Source organism: Canis aureus, chromosome 16, assembly GCF_053574225.1.
Source record: "Canis aureus isolate CA01 chromosome 16, VMU_Caureus_v.1.0, whole genome shotgun sequence".
Taxonomy (NCBI): Eukaryota; Metazoa; Chordata; class Mammalia; order Carnivora; family Canidae; genus Canis; species Canis aureus.
In genome coordinates this window covers 6,649,588-6,664,038 of record NC_135626.1, presented here as the reverse complement: position 1 = coordinate 6,664,038, position 14,451 = coordinate 6,649,588, and the positions used below count along the sequence as shown (strand labels likewise).

The 14,451-nt window shown below is 51.2% G+C and overlaps 1 long non-coding RNA gene across 1 annotated transcript; it reads right to left on the bottom strand.

Annotated features, from left to right (window-relative positions):
• Window positions 1-3,452: 3,452 nt before the first annotated feature.
• Window positions 3,453-8,341, bottom strand: LOC144285649 (uncharacterized). Its single transcript, XR_013353887.1, has 3 exons — window positions 8,060-8,341; window positions 7,824-7,934; window positions 3,453-7,411 (listed from the first exon to the last, which is right to left on the bottom strand). It is a non-coding gene; the product is annotated as an uncharacterized LOC144285649 (long non-coding RNA).
• Between the last annotated feature and the right edge of the window lie 6,110 nt (window positions 8,342-14,451).

The following is a 14,451-nucleotide window of genomic DNA, read 5'->3' as shown; positions in this document are numbered from 1 at the left end:
CACATTCTCCTGATTTCCCTCCCACCACCCCTCTTCTCTTCCTCAACCTTCTTTGCTGGTTCCTCCTCATGTCTTCTATGGCCTCTTCATGTTGAAATGACAACCAAGACTCAGTCCTCTGGCCCTGGTAATGGATGGAGTTGCATCTTTCAAAAAGATAATTTGAAGAATATTATTCTGCCTTCAAAAGGGAAGAGATTGTGACACCACTAAGTGAAATATGCCCATCAGAAAAAGAAAAATGCTGTATGATTCCACTTGTTGAGGAACCTAGTACTCATCAAATTCATAGAAGCAGACAGTAGGATGGTGGTGCCAGGGGCTGGAAAGAGGGCAGTTAGTGTTTGAAAGTACAGATTCATTCTGCAAAATGAAAACATTCTGTGGATGGATGGTGGTGATGGTGGCATAAAAATTTGAGTGTATTTAATGCCACACAACTCTATGCTTAAAAATGGCTCAAATGGTACCTTTCACATCTTGTGTATTTTCCACAATATTTTCAAAAGTTCATCTAAGAAAATTTTAAATAAAGTTTATTTAAATTCAATAAAATAGCAGAGTGTGCTATCAGTTTCAGAGGTAGAGGTCAGTGTGCTCATTACATCACGTGCCCTCCTTAATGCCCACCACCCAGTTACCCGCATCCCCTCCAGCAACCCTCAGTTTGTTTCTTATGGTTAAGAGTCTCTTATGGTTTGTCTCCCACTCCAATTTCATCTTGTTTTATTTTTCCCTCCTTCCACAATGCTCCTCTGTTTTGTTTTTTAAAGCCCACATATGAGAGGTAATCATATGATATTTGTTTTTCTCTAATTGATTTATTTCACTTAGCATAATACCCTCTAGTTTCATCCATGTCATTGCAAATGGCAAGGTTTCACTTTTTAAATGGCTGAGTAATATTCTGTTGTGTATATATACCACTTCTTATTTATCCATTCATCTGTCAGTGGGCATCTGGGCTTTTTCCATAGTTTGGCTATTGTGAATATTGCTGCTATGAACATTGGGGTGCTGGTGCCCCTTCAGATCACTACGTTTGTATCTTTAGGATAAATACCTAGTAGTGCAATTGCTGGGTCATAGGGTAGCTCTATTTTTAGCTTTTTGAGGAACCTCCATACTGTTTTCCAGAGTAGCTGCACCAGCTTGCATTTCCACCAACAGTGTAAGAGTGTTCTCCTTCCTCCGCACCATCAGCAACATTCGTTGTTTCCTGACTTGTTAATTTTAGCCATTGTGACTGGTATGAAGTGGTACCTCATTGTGGTTTTGATTTGTATTTCCTTAATGCCGAGTGATGTTGAGCATTTTTTTCATGTGTTTGTGGGCCATTTGGATGTCTTTTTTTGAGAAATGTCTGTTCATGTCTTCTGCCCTTTTCTCGCCAGGATTATTTGTTCTTTGGGTGTTGAGTTTGATAAGTTCTATTTTATTTTATTTTATTTTATTTTATTTTATTTTATTTTTTTTTATTTTATTTTATTTTTAATTTTTATTTATTTATGATAGTCACACACAGAGAGAGAGAGAGAGAGAGAGAGAGAGAGGCAGAGACACAGGCAGAGGGAGAAGCAGGCTCCATGCACCGGGAGCCCGACGTGGGACTCCATCCCGGGTCTCCAGGATCGCGCCTTGGGCCAAAGGCAGGCGCTAAACCGCTGCACCACCCAGGGATCCCGGTAAGTTCTTTATGGATTTTGGATTTTTTTTTTAATTTTTATTTATTTATTTGAAAGAGCGTGAGTAGGGGTGGGGTGAGGGGCAGAGGGACAAGCAGACTCGCCACTGAACGGGGGAGCTCAACTCGGGGCTCCATCCCAGGCCCCTGAGATCACGACCTGAGCCAAAGTCAGATGCCCAACCGACTGACCCACTCAGGCTCCCCTTAATAATATTTTTTAAAAAGATATACTGAAGTCCTACTCCCAGTACTTAAGAATATGAACTAATGAACTTATTTGGAAATTGGGTCTTTCAGATGTGATTGGTTGAGATGAGGTCATATGTGAGTAGGGTGGGTCTTTACCCAATATGACTGGTGTCCTTATTAGAGGAGGACAGAGACACACATGGAAAATGCCAGATGACCCCAGAGGTAGTGCTCAGAGTGGCTGCTGCAAGCAAAGAATTGCTGACCCCCAGTAGAAGCTAGGGAGAGGCAAGGAAGGGAACCAGCCCAAGTGTCCGGGAACCGTGACCCTGCTGGCACCCTGATCTCAGACTTGTGGTCTCCTGAACTGTGACAGAATGCATTTCTGTTGTGTTAAGCCACTGGCTTTGCGGCACCCTGTTTGGAAGCCCTAGGAAACTCACACAGGCCCCTCTGTTCTCCCTCTATATGGTCTCCCCTCTATTCTCATGGGTCCCTCGTTCACTCCTCCACCCAGCCCTGCTCCACCCAGCCCTGCCCGGAGAACCCAGACTCATCTCGCCATTGGCCACCTAGTTGTCAAATCAGCCTTTCCCTTATAAAATGCCTAAAACTGAACTCTTCCTCTTCCCTGCGGAACTTGTTATCTCGCCTTAGTTCGTGGCCCCTCCTGTAGTAGATGACCCTGGCCAAAGCCTCTGGAGTCATTCCGGACTCTTCTCGAAAGCTCCCCTCCAACTAACTAATGCTGGCAGCTTCACCTTCCAAATAAATTCTAAACTGTGTTCCTTCTCCTCAGCCAGCTTCCACCCAGGCTGGAGCACCAGCATCTTCCAGATGCCCCCCTCCCCTGGGGCTGGGGATACTGAGGCCATGCTGTCCTCAGTATTTCCAGCACAGCAGCCAGGAAGATGCTTTTAAAATGTAAATCAGATTATGTTCTGCTCAAAATCCTCCGGGAGCTCCCCACCTCTCTCCCGGTAAAAGCCTAAGTCCCTGTGTGGCTGATGGGGCCCCTACACAGGCTTCTCTCCTTAGCCTCCTGAACTCATTGCTCACCGCCACCCCCCACTCTGGCCACCAGGCCACCTTGCTGTCCCTCCAGTTCCCCTGAGGAGCCTTTGCACTTAACTCTTCCCTCTGCCGGACTCTTCCCTCAGGTTTGCACATAGTTTGCCCTTCACCATCCTCCACTCACGCCTCCGCTGAAATGTCACCTTTCTCCCAGGGCTCCAGGGACTCCTTATTTCACATCATAGACCACCTCCTGTGCTCCAGCACTCCCCCGCTTTTTCTCCATAGTATCTATCACATCAAATGAAGTGTATTTCCTGCTTATGTCCACCTCCCTCCACTAGAATGTAAGCCCCAAGATGGCAAGATCTTTTGTCTTTTTCCCCCACCCCGCCGAATCCTAGTGCCTGGAACAGTGCCTGGCCCAGAATACTGCTTAGCATAGGATGGATGGATGGATGGATGGATGGATGGACGGATGGATGATTTTCTGGAAAAAAAAAATTTTATTGTCAAATTTTTAAAAGATTGTATTTATTTATTCATGAGAGACACACAGAGAGGCAGAGACATAGGCAGAGGGAGAAGCAGGCTCCCCACAGGGAGCCCAATGTGGGACTCATCCCAGGACCCCGGGATCACAACCTGAGCCAAAGGCAGATGCTCAACCACTGAGCCACCCAGGTGCCCCATTCATTGCTAATTTTAACTGCAGAAGGGAGTTGGTTGAGATGGAGGAGAAGGAGGCTCCTTTTCTGGCTCAAAAGCTGAATTTAGATTTTTCCCTGTAGGATTTAGGGTCATCTCAGAGCCCACTGAACTGCCTTCTGATCAGGGCTGCAGGGGAGTCTGTTCAGTGCGGATTCTCCTCCAGGCAATTTATGATTCTTCTCCATCCTTGGTCCCACCTCAGAGCCCCCCCTGTGATGGACTAAATGCAGCAGTCCTCTGACGGAGCCTGAGCTGTTAGCCACTCTCCTCCCCCTGCATGCGGACCCCCTGCCTGATGCCCGCTCTTCCCCAGCCCCATTGCACATGTCTTTTCCAGTCTCAGCTTGGGGCCACCACTTCCCCACCACGTGACCTTGGGCACAGCTTCCTCAAGCCTCAGTGATTCCATCTGTAAAATGAGGAACCAGTGCTTGCTAGGTTCTAAGATGAAAATGACCTCTGACTGTCCGTGCCCCGCACCATACCTAGGTTTGGTGATCACCCAATAAGCTTGTTTTTTAAGTTATTATTGTAATGGACAAGTCTTTCCAATTTTTTCCCTTCTATACCCACTACCTACAAATGTCTCAATAGGTTTTTTTTTTTAAGAGAGATTATTTATTTATTCATAAGAAACACTGAGAGAGGCAGAGACATAAGCAGAGGGAGAAGTAGGGTCCTCACAAGAAGCCTAATGTGGGACTTGATCCCGGACCCTGGGATCACGCCCTGAGCCAAAGGCAGACGCTAAACCACTGAGCCACCCACGCGTCCCCCAATAAGGTTTTTAATACATGATTTACTAGTAATAACGGTGACCACAGGGCTCAGTTCCCCTTTACTAAACACTCCTGTGCCCAGCACCCTGCTGGCGACACCTGTCACCTGCCGGGTGCTCTGGCCCACCTGCCTTGCCCTGCCCTGCGTGTGTTCTTCCTGTGAGACCTGTCATTTGGAACCTCCTTCCTTCTTTTTTTGCCCCCAGGATCCAGGATGCCAACCAAAACTGTGGGATTTCCAAGGATCCTCCTCTGGGCCCAGCCCTGTGGAGACGGTGGACGATAAGGGAAAAATGAAGCTTGTCCCTGAGATCCTGAAATGGACATGGAGGTGGAGTGGTGGGGGCAGGCGTGCACCCAGAATTGCCGGGTCACAACTCAAGCCGAGGGCAGGAACGGGACAATTCACACTGGAGATGGTGACAGTTCCAGCTGATGAGTCTGTCTGTCCCCAGCCTGGGCCCAGGGCGTGGGGTAGATCCAAGACTTCTGTTGCCTTCCTCTTCCTCTTCCTCTCCTTCTTGCTTAGGGGTTAAATGCTCCTGAGAAGATCAGAGGGCAAAGGTGAAAGTGGAGACCTGCCTCGCCCTTCTAGAAGGTTCTGATTATGAAGGTGTCCAGACTGTCGGTGAAACCCCAGGAAACCAGACAGAAAGAGTCCTGCAGACCTTGCGCTCCTCCCAACTATATAGAGGGACATCTGAGGCCGGGGGAGAGAAGGGGCCCGCCCCCAAGGTCACAGAGGACGTCAGTGTCAGGGCTGAAGAGGATGACCACTGTCCATTCCATCGTAGCACCAAGAGGCAACATCAGCAGGCTCCGGAGGGGATTTGGTTTTTGATGGTGGCCAAGGCACCATGATAAATCCTCCCAGTATTATCCCGCCAAGTGTTGTCGCTGAACTGGAGAGGACGCTATCATTGTCCCCAGGTGTCTGAAGAGGACAGTCAGCAACGGGAAGCATTCGCCCGCGGCCGGCAGTGGTCAGGAGCAGATTCCTACGCTTAAACTCCTAACACTGGCCAATCTGCACTTTCTTCCTGGAGGCAGATGGGGTTGAAAAGCAGCCTCGCCACTTCCAGCCTCTATGTCTCAGTCTTCTCATCTGCAAAGGGAGTGGCCACACTCTCCTGGACGTTGTTTCCCCAGTGAAATGAGCACACGTGTGGCCCTGCCCCAGGGGCGTTGGGAAATGACAAGTGTGCGACGGGCAGCTGATCTTCAAAACTTCAGCGAACGACTTTTATTGCAGTACAATACACGTCACATCAAAGTTAACATTTTAGCCATTTTTAAGTGTACAGTTGAGAGGCACAAAATACATTCACACCGTTGTACGACCATCACCATCAGTCTCCAGAACTTTCTCACCTCCCCCAACTGAAACGCTGGCTGCCTCCCCACCCCTGCCCCTTGAACACTAGCTCTCCCTGCCCCCTCCTTTACTTTTGAAAATGTGTAGCCTCCTGGCTACACATCCTGGTGGGATGGGGCAAGGAGAGGAGAGATGACAATAGGCTGGCAAACAACAAGGAAAAGGAAATGGGAAGGGAGAGGAAAGAAGAGGCTCCAGGGAAGTGCATCCAGGAAGCTGCTTCCGAGGGGCTGGCCAACCCCACCCATGGCCAGGCCAACCCTAGCCCCTTGCCCCAGAAGGAGCGACCTCTCCATTGAATGAAGGAACGGACAGATGACCACCAGACCACCACCCCCACCCTTCCACACAGAAGCCAGGACACCCTCCTGGCCCAGGGTCTTGCCAGAAGTCTGCTCATTGTTAGCCTCAGGAGCCTCGGGGTCCTCATCTATAAAATGGGGGTGCAGATGACGGTTGGTATGTCTCCAGACTGTTGTGAGAATCGGTTGACAAGTTGGTAGTAAAGCACAGAGCAGATGCCTGGCGTGGAGTGGCCTTCAGGGTTGGCTACCTTGTTGCTGCTGTTATACTATCCCACCCCACCCACCAGAAGCAGGGCAAAGGTCCTTGTATACTGTGAGAGAATGGACTTTTCCATGCAACCTTTCCTTTGCTCCCAGAATAGCTCAACTGGTCTCCTCACCACCCCGAGACCAAGCTGCTGGGTGATTCTGTGCTGAGTGGTGTGGCCAAAATAGCTAGCCAGATGCCATGCCCACCCTAGAGGTCTTGTGGCGGGGGGGGGGGGGGGCTCAGAGGAGGGGGCACACATGGTGGAGGGACACAGACACGTGTCTGGATCTCTTGAGCCAAGGTAGTCAGTGATGAGTATATTCAGGTTCTGGGGAAAGGACCCTGAACTGGACTTAAAGGTCAGGGAAGACTTCCTGGAGGAGATGAATAAGATGGGTAGATGGTCCAGAGAGCTGAAAGGACACAGGCAAAGGCCAGGAGGTGTCAACTCTCTAGGGGTACAAAGAGAATCAGAAATGATTCTGTATTACAGGAGCAAATAGTGTGAGGTGGAGAGGAGGGGATGGGTCTCCAGCAGGGCAGAGAGGGTAGGGGGCAGGTCGAGGGCCTGTGTGCCCCAGTACAGAGTTTGGACTCTGACTCACAGGCGAGGGGGCCATGGAAATGGCAGCATCTGTATTTTGGAGCATTCACCCTGGAGGCTGTGAATACAGCGGGGTGAGAGAGATGAGCACAACAGACAGGGGGCTACCACAGGCATCCTGGGGGAGTTTCGGGGGCAGCCCAGAGAGGAGGAGCTGGACCCAGAGAGGTCTCCAAGGTGAAACTCTTAGGACCAGAGTGGTTGGCAGAGCAATGTCCCCCGAAGATGTCTACATCCTACTCCCCGAGCATGAGACTATTTTAGGTTACATACAGAGAGAACTAAGGTTGCTGATGGAATTAAGATTGCTTATAGCTGACTTTGAGATGGAGAGATTATTCTGGATCATCTGAGTGGTGATTGTAATCATAAGCATCCTTAAATGTGGAAGAGGGAAGAAGGGTCAGTATCTCGGATGAGGAAAGACTCCGTTGGTCACTCCTGGTTTTGAAGATGAAAGGAAGCCACCAGCCAAGCACCATGGGCAGCCTCTATACCTGGAAATACAAGGAAACGATTCTCCCTCTAGAGCTCCAGAAGGAACGCAGCCCTGCCTACCGCGGCCTTGGATTCAGTCCGGTGAGACCTGAGTCAGACATCTGACCCATAAACTGTTTCAAGCCACTAAGTTTGTGGTTAGGCGTCACAGCAGCCACAGGTGCAACTACTGATGGAGTGGGGGTTGGGAGAGGGGACCTCAAGGACGTCTGGCTTGGGGACTGGAAAGATGGTAATGCCACCAACTGAAGGAGGCCACAGGACAACAAACACATGGGGACAGGAGGAGTCTGTCTCCTGCCCTGACCCATCAGCCCAGCCCAGGCTCTCGCTGGGCACACAGCCCAGGGACTCAGTGAAAAACTGGGCTGGCGGGGGTGGGGGGGTGGCGGGGGATGGATGTATCCTTACATCATTGCTGCTGGAGGGAAGTGGCTGTTGCAGGAGGAACAAGATCCCCCACAATTCCTTGGGTCTCATTTCTCAGGCATCAAAACAACCACTCTCTTAAGCTTTCGCTTCCTAAACAAGCCAGAGAAAAAGCATTTAAACCTCAGGACGGAGGTCAAGATGGGTGACAAGCCCAGGGCCAGGTGGCCTAAGTAATGACGCTGAGGGCTCTCAGTGGGTAGATGATGCCTGCGTACCTGTACCTGGCTTCCTCCGGAGGAGGGATCGCAGGTGCGACTGGCTGGAATCCTCTCCCACCTCGCTCTCCACAGCAATTCTTTTTGTATTTTTTCTTTCCTTCTAAATACAAGAAGGCGGGGGCAGGGGGCGGGGATGTTCCTGGTCTCGGGCGGAGCACCGGGCTCATCCCTGCCCGGCCGTCCCGGCCCCCGGCCTCTCCGCCGGCCTCGTCCCCCGCCTCCCCCGGCCCTTTGTCTGGCTCCCGCGCTGCCGCGCACATGGTCGCCTGTCAAATTCCGGGCGGCTCCCGGGGCACGTGTCGGGAAGGCTGCAGCTCCGCCGGCCCCGCGTAACCATGGAAACGGCGGCCAATGGGAAGCCCGCCTGCCTCCGGGGGCGGAGCCGAGCGCCGCCGGCGGGGGCGGGGCCGGGGCGGGGCCGGGGCGGGGCCGGGGCGGTGGCGACGGAAGATGAGGGCGGGGCCCGGGTCACACCTGCCTGACCCAGCCGGCGAAAGTGTGCGGGGCGCTCCCTGGGTTGTCTGCACCGCGCAGCTTGGGTAACATCTCCACAGCGTTTCCTCGGCACTCCCGGGATTTTTCTTTGCCTTGAAGTAGAAGTTTAAGAGGCTAGACTGCGGTAGATCTGGGTTCAGATCCGACCAGCAACACCTACCAGCTGTGTGCCTTGCACAAGTGGCTGGACCTTTCTGTGCCAGTTTCCTCATTTGGTAAACTGAGTCGTTGCAAACCTGTGGACAGATAACAAGCAATTCACCCAGTCTGGCTGGCACCAGGGTGTGCTCAACAAACAGCAGTGACCCTTATGACTGACGTCATTTTCCTGATCTTCCAGAAAGGAAGACCCCATTTGGGTGTGAAAAATCCACCCTCTCAGCTTGAGGTTCCCCAGATGCCGACTTTTGCCTCATTTGCCCAAGGCTGGTTCCAACTATGGCTTCAACGTGCTTGTCAACAAAATGGAAAGATGGGCCTGGGGTCTCTCACAGTCCCCTTGGCAGCACCCAGGCTGCCAAGTCCCTGGAGGCTGCCATAGAGCTGAGCACCTCCCGATTGGGGGTGGGGGTGGGGGGGCTGAGGGCAGAAAGAAAGGAAGGTTCAGTGCCAAGGGCTGGGGGCCAGGAAAAGATTTTGGCACTGACGCCAACCAACCAGATGACCCACACAAGTGTTTTTACCTCTCTGGGCAAAAGCATCTTGTAAAACAGTGAGGATGATACCTGCTGACCTCCCCCTCAGTGTGGTGGAGAATCTGAAATGAGGAAATGGATTCTCAAAAAAAAAAAAAAAAAAAAAAAAAAAGCAACCCTCTGTTTCCAAGTGAGCCTGGAAGAGTCCAACAGAAGCAGTGGTAGATAGCAAACTGCACTGGGAGAGACCTAGCCCCTCTCCCCTGGCTTCCCCAGGCTCAGCCTAGGGCATGGGACAAACATCCCTAGCCAGGAGCTTCAATTAGCAGGAATCTTTCTATCACTTTTATGAAGAAATGGAAAATGCATGTGTGCATTCATTCTTTTGTGTGCTCATTCATTCATTCATTTGTTCATTCAACAAAGTTTTCTGTGGGACTGCTGTGTGCTATAGCAGTGAACAAAACACGGCCCTGCCCTGAAAGAGGTCACTGTCTGGCTGGGGTGACAGGCATTAAAGAAATAAACATGGAAATAAACACGTGGTCACGAATATCCATAAATGCCCTGAAAGAAAAGCACAGGAGCCATGAGCATGGAGAAAATAAAAAGGAGTCTGGGGGAGAGAAGCAGTCAGGACAGGTCTCCCTGAGGAAGTGGCATTTCAGAGGGCCCTGAAGACTGAACAAGAGTCAGCCTGGCGAGGAGGGAGGAAAGGTGTTCCAGGCAAAGGGAACGGTGTGCGGCGCCTTGAGGCCAGGGAGAGCTGAGGCATTCGGGGGAGCACAGCATCCTGTGGGCTGGAGACCACGGGCCGGGGCCGGGGAGTGGGGTGGCCCACAGACACTGGCTGGCTCAGTCAGGCAGGGTCATGCTAAGGATCTAAACTTTAGAAAATGGCCACAACATAAATTCATGGGGATTTACATTAAAATATACTTTATTGGGGCACCTGGGTGGCTCAGTGGTAGAGCGTCTGCCTTCAGCTCGGGTCACGATCCCCAGAGTCCTGAGATCAAGTCCCAGGTCGGGTTCCCTGTGAGGAGCCTACTTCTCCCTCTGCCTGTGTCTCTGCCTCTCTCTGTGTCTTTCATGAATAGATACATAAAATCTTTTTAAAAATTAAAAAATATATATATACTTTTTTGTTTTTCAGAGTCACCCCCTGGATTCAGCTGGTGTTCAACCTGGTCTCACCTGCCTTCTGCTTTTCCAGTCTGAAGGCGCTGGATGATTCAGAATCAGATGAGTTTCATTATTACTCAGCACACTTCACTGACTACGACAGAAAAGGAGACGCATTTATGGAAAGATGTTTAACACAAGGGTTAGAATTAGGGGTTGGGTTTTGGCTGAGGATAGAGCTGGTACAGGGTTTGGGTTAGGCTTGGGTTGGGGTTAGACTAAGACTAGTGTTGGGGTCAGGATTAGGGTTGGGTCAGGGTTTGGATTGTGAATTCGAGTTCCATCACATGCACCTCTATCGCTAGCGCCCAATCGAAAATCTGGGACATAAATAATAAGGGCCCAATGGATATTTTTGATGAATTAATTACTGTGGTTTATTGTGACCCAGAAAGACAAAGTGGCCAGGCAGCATCATTCTGTGGGTTCCTGGTTGTTTGTCTGTATATTGTGAACAGACTGGTAAAACTCACCCCCACACTAATTTTCTATTCTTCTAAGACGGCACCCCCCAAAAATCATTCCTATGTAGGAAACAAGGGGGGAATGGCTTGTGCATGTCACTCCGGTGACCCATGCAGGGGAACAGAGAGCTTAGGGGACCAAATACTTCAAAAAAAGTCCAGGTTGGTGGAGGGAAGAGGAAGTGGGTTCCTGCAGAAGTCCCAGCCAGGCTGAGGGAGAGTCAGGGAACTAGATCCGGCTGGAAGGTGGGGTTTGGATGAGGAGTTGGGGGAGGGAAAAGGTGACAGAGGAGCAGTGGAGGTTAAGAAGGTAGGCAGACTACAGAGCGCACACATGTAACCCACGTAGTTCTTGGGGTGCACGTGGCTCTGGCCCTGCAGAGTCTCATTCGGAGAAGCTTGAGACGGTAGCCACAGATCATGCATGGGGGTTTCTAATATTATTTTGTCTTTCAAAGAATGTCAAGGAGGGTCTGACTCCTACACCACAGCCACACTGCTCAGTCCCATCACCCCTTCCTCTAGGGCTCTTGGATCGTGTTCTAATCCAGAATCTCTCCCTTGCAGCCCCCTGAAATGTGGCTTTCCTGCCCTCTGTGTGCTCACTCAGTTCTTCTCTATAAGATTCAACTCGGCCTCAGGGGCTTCCTCTCTTTGTTCCCTCTCTGTTCTCCCCACTCCCCAGAGCCCCCAGTAAGGAACAGCCTAGAACTGACCCAGCAAGTGCACAGCCCTCCCGCCCTCCCCTGTTCCGCACTCTCACCTCTGCCTAGAACCAGCCTTGGGAAGGAGAGAGTGCTCTGCAGAGGGCAGAAGGAAGAGCTGAATAGGCAAGGTCAAGATTCTCTTTTATGAGGCCTAGGTGAGTGGGGGAACGTTCCTGTGACTTGTCATAGTGTGAAGATTGCACCATCTCCATCGGGCACTGGGGAGCCAGGGGAGGGTTTTGAGCCAGAGAGTAAAGCGGTCAGATTTGTGAGCAAATCTTCCATGGAAGCAGGCTCTCTGTGTTTTGTGGCTGATCTTCCACCAGCACTCGGAAGATCCTGGTTAAATGGGTGACAAGCGAAAAGCTCAGTGATGAGTAAATGAATGAATGAATGGAATATTGAACTTCATGAGCATTCTGGATTTTCATGCCCCTCAAGGGCCCCAGGATGACTGCGCCCTCACCGCCATTCCTGAAGTCCCTGTTCTTCACCTTTATGACAACCAGTTGGGACCTCCTGACAATGACCTCTAGGCTCCTGGGAGACAGAGGACCAGGCTCCCCCTCCCAAATGGTGGAGCATCTGGACTGACTCCACCAGTCTGCTGGGAATGGCCCGTGCTGCCCTGGGCAAGACCCACGGCACACGGGAAACCTCCCAGTGCTTTTGGCTCTGGCTGTAATTCTGGTTTCCAGAAACACATAAAAATAGCTTCAAGGACACACAGGGGGCGGGAGGGGGTAGCCCTGGTCCCTGACTTCCAGAAGAACTAGATACACACTCCCATCTCTCACTGTCCAGGGGCCCCCTGCTGCCCATATTAATCTGGATTTGAACCTGGGTCGGTATGTGTGGACCTCATGCCTAAACTTGCCTAGCTCCTCAGTCAGCGGCCCCCATCACCCAGCTTGGGGCAAAGAGAGGCTGACGCAGACGTTGTACAGGAAAAGCATCTGAAATCCCTCCCACTGCCAGCTCAGAGCAAAACTCCTGCAGGGCTCTGGTGCATGACTAAAGACAGGAGAAGCTGCCATCTGAGCTCAGAGCCTGGGATAACCATGGAGCATGCCTAGGGTGGGAGGGGAGGGGGCTGCCCAGTTGCAGGGGCTCACAAGCATCTTCAGTCTCCAGTGCTTGATTCCTCAAACAGTGGTGATGCAAAATGTGTGCCCCAGATCACCTTCCAAGCCCTGCAGCGCCCATCCTGAAGCCAGGCAAGAGCAGGAGGTTGGGGGGAATGGAGTGTTCTAGTGACAGGCACATTATGAGCACAGCCTATTCCAAGGGGTGTGCGTGCATCACCTGGAATCCTTACAGCCAGAATCCTTACAACCCCATAGGGACTTATCATCATTTGTCCCCATCATATAGATGAGCAAAGTAAGGCCCAGAGAGGCAAGTAACCAACCACCCAGCTAGCTGGGACAGAGCCAGGATGTGAACCCAGGGGGACTCAGGAGCCTAGGCTCCCACCTCTGCACTAAAGGAATGAGCTAAAGGTGGAAGCTACGGGTGGGGGTCAGTTTTCTTCCCTACCTCTTGAAAGCCCCAAAATAGACCTACTTTCCTGATGAAGGTCTCCTCCCCTCAGCTCCACAAATACCCACGTTCCCAGGCCGAACCCAGGGCGGGGGCCCACAGGAGCTCGCGCCCAGCAGGACCTATTTCTGGCTGCACAAGCGGCCTTCTGTCGTGGCCTCAGCCACAGCCCACGGCCAAGGGCCAGGCCCTGGCTGGGCCTCCAAAGGGCCCATTGTCCGGCTGCCTGGGCCACCAAGCCTGGCTCTTGGACATCCGGAGCAGGGGCAGAGGATGACCTGGACACAGTGGGCCGAAGGGCCTGTGTGAGAGCCGTAGGCGACTTGAAGGATATCCCAGACTCCACCGGCCTCAGGCTGGCCTCAGACAGGCCCTGAGGTCACACGCACACACCCAAGAAGTGACAACTGCAGCAAGGAGGTAAGAACCAGGGACTTAGAGCCGAGTGGGTTGGGATTCTAATACTGGCTGGCTCTGAGGCCCGCGTGGGTCATGCTCCCTCTCTGAGCCTTGGTCTCCTCCTCCATAAAATGGGACAGACACTGCCCCTCTTTTACAGATGTGCCAACCCAGCTTCAGAGAAGTGGCTCGCCTGAGTCCACACAAGGAGGAGTTCTACATATATATATATATATTAAAAAGGTTTTTGGGGCACCTGGCTGGCTCAGTTGGTAGAGCATGTGACTCTTGACCTTGGGGTTGTGAATTAGAGCCCCATATTGGGTGTAGACATTACTTAAAAATACAATCTTAAAAAAAAAAGGTTTCCATTAGGAGCTTTTTCAAAAATACACCAAAGTAAAGAGTCTGGGGGCATCTGGGTGGCTCAGTGGTTGAGCATCTACCTTTGGCTCAAGTCATAACCTCAGGAGCCTGGGATGGAGTCCTGCATCGGGCTCCCCACAGGGAGCCTGCTTCTCCCTCTGCCTATGTCTCTGCCTCTCTCTGTGTGCTTCTCATGAATAAATAAATAAAATCTTAAAAAAAAGAAAGTAAAGAGTCTTATAAATCCCCCATCCTATCATTCAGATTCAATCATTATTGGGATTTTGCCACACCTGCTCTATCCCTGCCTTTGGTTATTTTGCTGTTGTTGCTTGAAGTAAGCTGAAAGCCAACCCTGGACATGCCCTTTCATCCCAACCCACTTCACTGTTGCTCTAAATATGTGGACCCGTTTTCATAGAAACACAATGCTACATCTGGCAAAATTAAGAGCAATTCCAAGGCCTTGTCGCAAACCCAGGGCATAATGGGGTTTTCCCAATACTCACCAATGTCAGGTTCCAGGTGATTTGTTCAAATTAGGATCCAGGTAAGGTCTCCACATGGCATTTGGTTGTAACATCCCATTACTTTTT